Source organism: Callorhinus ursinus, unplaced genomic scaffold (genome assembly GCF_003265705.2).
Source record: "Callorhinus ursinus isolate GAN/ISIS: 27379988/994484 unplaced genomic scaffold, GSC_fseal_2.0 scaffold110, whole genome shotgun sequence".
NCBI classification, from domain to species: Eukaryota; Metazoa; Chordata; class Mammalia; order Carnivora; family Otariidae; genus Callorhinus; species Callorhinus ursinus.
The window spans coordinates 747,153-751,372 of record NW_027397172.1 but is presented as its reverse complement, the minus strand read 5'-3'; the positions used below and the strand labels follow the sequence as shown (position 1 = coordinate 751,372).

The 4,220-nt window shown below is 48.9% G+C and overlaps 1 protein-coding gene and 1 non-coding gene across 6 annotated transcripts in view; one reads left to right on the top strand and one right to left on the bottom strand.

Annotated features, from left to right (window-relative positions):
* Positions 1–637: 637 nt before the first annotated feature.
* LOC112812548 (U1 spliceosomal RNA) lies at positions 638–801 on the bottom strand. The gene has a single exon (XR_003205314.1). It is a non-coding gene; the product is annotated as a U1 spliceosomal RNA (small nuclear RNA).
* Positions 802–4,064: 3,263 nt separating this feature from the next.
* Positions 4,065–4,220, top strand: part of HIC2 (HIC ZBTB transcriptional repressor 2) — a 31,111-nt gene continuing 30,955 nt past the window's right edge. For all 5 annotated transcript variants that reach the window (XR_012377131.1, XR_012377134.1, XR_012377133.1 and 2 more), the window contains exon 1: positions 4,065–4,218. The gene's annotated coding sequence lies outside the window, so the exon portion shown is untranslated. The remainder of the gene's footprint in view (positions 4,219–4,220) is intronic.

The window sequence follows — 4,220 nt, the reverse complement described above, 5'->3', positions numbered from 1 at the left end:
TGAGCTGAAGGCAGATGCTTAACCGACTGAGCCACCCAGGCGCCTCCTGAATAACTATGATTAAGGCAAGTGTTTACAGAACCCTGGAATCTGTCAGCTATTAAAAAGTGAATTTATGTGATACGAACTAGAAAGATATGTGATAGCTTCTTACGGACAAAGAGCAAATGTCTTGTAAGTTCTAAAGTGACTTACAGTTTATATAGTATATTATTATTATTAATTTTTTTTAAAGATTTATTTATTTATTTGTCAGAGAGAGAGCAAGAGATCACAAGCAGGGGGAGCAGCAGAGGGAGAGGGAGAAGCAAACTCCCTGCTGAGCAAGGAGCCCAATGCAGGACTCCATCCTAGGATCCTGGGATCATGACCTGAGTCAAAGGCAGACGCTTAACCGACTGAGCCATCCAGGCGTCCCTATATAGTATATTATTTTATACTTTCAAAAAAGTAAGGCCTTTTTTGTAACATGTGAACAGATACGTGTTGATGTCAGAGAAAGGAGTGAAAGTACATGTCAAACCATTAATGTTACTTCAGAGGACAGATGGGAGTGGGGAGGAAGGAGAATTAGGAACTTTATTTTTATTTTATTTTTTAAATTTAAAAAAATTTTTAATTTTAATTTTTTTTTAATCAGGGGAAAGCGCGAACGCAGTCCCCCACTACCACAAATTATGCAGTCGAGTTTCCCACATTTGGGGAAATCGCAGGGGTCAGCACATCCGGAGTGCAATGGATGAGCCTCGCCCTGGGAAAACCACCTTCGTGATCATGGTATCTCCCCTGCCAGGTAAGTACATTTTATTTTTTTTAAAGATTTTATTTATTTATTTGACAGAGAGAGAGACAGGAGAGAGGAAACATAAGCAGGGGGAGGGGGAGAGGGAGAAGCAGGCTTCCCACGGAGCAGGGAGCCTGACAGGGCTGGATCCCAGGACCCTGGGATCATGACCTGAGCTGAAGGCAGACGCTTAACGACTGAGCCACCCAGGTGCCCTGAGAATTAGGAACTTTAAAAAAATATATATATATTTCAGGGTGCCTGGGTGGCTCAGTTGGTTAAGCAACTGCCTTCGGCTCAGGTCATGATCCTGGAGTCCCAGGATCGAGTCCCACATTGGGCTCCCTGTTCAACAGGGAGTCAGCTTCTCCCTCTGACCCTCTTCCCTCTCGTGCTCTCTATCTCTCATTCTCTCTCTCTCAAATAAATAAATAAAATCTTAAAAAATATATATATATATATATTTCAGCTAGAATTATTCCTAGTAGAAATGTTACTTTTCTAATAAAATACTAAAATATACATGTGTATGAAAAAAATCGCAACCCCTGGAGAGAACCTCTGTAAATAATTTGGTGTATTTTCTTCATTTGCTTCTCCATGGATCAATATTTTGTTTTTGGTTTTTTTTTTAAGATTTTATTTATTTATTTGACAGAGAGAGACACAACGAGAGAGGGAACACAAACAGGGAGTGGGAGAGGGAGAAGCCGACTTCCCGCCCAGCAGGGAGCCCATTGCGGGGCTCCATCCCAGGACCCTGTGATCATGACCTGAGCCGAAGGCAGATGCTTAACGACTGAGCCACCTAGGAGCCCTGGATCAATATTTTGTATTTTGTATATACTTGCACAGTTTTTTCTCTTAATATCATTTGCACATTTCTAGGTCATAAAACATCTTTGTAAACACTGCTTGTAGAGGCTGCTTAACATTTTATCACGTGGGCTGTTTAACCAGTCCTCTATTGTCAGACATTTATGCTGTATATGAATTTTTTCATTATTATAAATGACACTGGAAAAAATATGATTGCACATTAATTTTCAAATGCAAATGAAACAAGTGACTACTGAGTGCCTATTAAGTCTCAGGTGTGCTCTGGGCACTGGGGTTCCAAGCTTATGGTCTGGTTACAAAGACAGATCATCAAGCCTATGGTCTTCAAATGTGGTTAATTTCTTTATTTTTTTATTTTTTATTTTTTTAAAGATTTTTATTTATGTATTTGACAGAGAGAGACACAGCGATAGAGGGAACACAAGCAGGGGGAGTGGGAGAGGGAGAAGCAGGCTTCCTGACAAGCAGGGATCCCGATGTAGGGCTCGATCCCAGAACCCTGGGATCATGACCTGAGCCGAAGGCAGACGCTCAACGACTGAGCCACCCAGGCGCCCCTGTGGTTAATTTCTTTAAAAACAGAATCTGGAAGATAGATTACTACTGCTCCGAGGACGTACTGATCATTGTAAAAGATTTTTATTTTTGACTCACACTGTCAAATTCACGTTCAGAAATTTTGAGGCAATTTGTATACTTCCAACAATATATGAGAGTGATTACCCACCCCTACGTGGTGTTTGAAGGTTATCATTTGAAACCAATTCCTGATTTGGTAGAAAACAGAACACCCCCCCAACCCTCTGTATTCTGTAGTTTTAATTTGCATGTCTTTGGTTATTAGAACATTGACATTTTTCCAGTAGTTTCTTTCTTAAAGATTTTATTTATTTATTTGAGACAGAGAGGGAAAGAGAGAGCACGAGTGGTGGGGAGGGACAGAGGGAGAGAAGCAGACTCCCCGCTGAGCAGGCCCCTGGGATGATGACCTGAGCCAAAGGCAGACACTTAACCCACTGAGCCACCCAGGTGCCCTAGTTTCTTCAAATAGTTGTCTTCTCTACTAAACGCTATTCATGGAATATGCCTTTTCTTCCTTACCAATGCTTGATATTTCTCTTTTCATTTATTATGTTCTTACCATTTCTAGGATCTGTTTCTAGGCTTTTTTTTTTTTCCTGGTTTGTACCACACGGGGTTGACTACAATAGCTTTATAATGTAAGTATCTGTTAGAGCAAGTCCACCCTCATTTGTGGGAAATGATAGCTGTTTTTGGTTATTTATTCTTGCAGATGAACTTAGAAATTTGTCAAGTCTGGTTAGGATTACATTAATTTTATGCATTACGTTCAATATACATTTACATTTAATATTCGTTAAATTTATACATTAATCTGGAAAGAACAGTCGCATAACCAGCCTTCTGAGGGGGATTATTGAATTGGCTTACTGTTTTGGCTAGTGCTAGGGCACAACTTCCCTGCATGGCAAGTCTGGGTTCTTCTCAGACTTTGACTGTGGTGTATTCTTTTGTTTGGTGTCCAAAGTAGAAAGACGTCCATTAAGTAACTCCCTAGAGAAGTGGCTAAGGCTCAGGGGCAGCTCCAGCCTCTCAGCAGGCCATCTGAACGATTGCCACGAGCCTGGGTCCAGGCGGGCCAGCTTAGGCACAGTCGCTTGACCCCAGGGGCCTGCGAGGGGCTGCGGTCACCGGAAGGGGCTGGCTGAGCACCGCGTGCTCGCGACCTCCGCGCCCTCTGAGCAGGTAAGGCCAGCCCGCGGGGCTGCAGGAGCCGGGACCCGAAGGGGCGCTGGGGTCAGGGGTCAGGGAGTCCCCTTCCCCTCCGGACCCAAACGGCCTGGGCCTCCTCGGGAGCCGAGGTCATGCCTCCTGCAGTCCCGGGGGTGCTGCGCCTTTGACCGTGGGGGTCCCGGCGGGGGGCACAGAGCCGGGGTGCGAAGATGTCCTGGAGGTGGGGCGCACGCAGGTTGCTAAGGGGTTCCTGATGGGGGCCTCCGAGAGGTCAGGGTCAGGCTCAAAGGGGGTCAGCTCTGAGTGTGCGGGCTGGGCGTGGGCCTGTGGGGGTCCAGAGTCCTCCTCCCGGGGGTGGGTGGGCGGTCCGGGCGTTTCGGTGGTGCTGTCGCGGTCCCGCCCCTGCACCTGGGGTCGGGGTCGGGCGGGGCGCCCACGGTCGGGGTCCCCGGCTCCTCCGCGCGCCCCTCCCCCACGGCGCCGTCCAGCAGGCCTGTCGCCCCGCCCTGCCCAGTGTTCGGACCGCTCACCAGCTCCGCCCCCTCAGGCCCCGCCCACACCAAGAACCCGCCCCATCCCGCCCCCGGCCCCGCCCCGCCGCTCGCCCATTCAGATGTGGGTCAGGGGTGAGCGGGCGGCGCCGACGTCACAAGCTTCCAAGATGGCGCCGGGCGGGCGGCTGTGAGCGGCGCTCGGGGCGCGCTGGGCGGGGAGCCGAGCCGGGCCGGCGGCGGGCTGACGGGGCGGGCACAGGCGGCGCGAGTCGGGCGCCGAGGACGAGGGGCCGCGGGCAGGGCCGGCCGGCCGGCGGGCGGAGCGCCGCCGCCGACGCACACGAGGT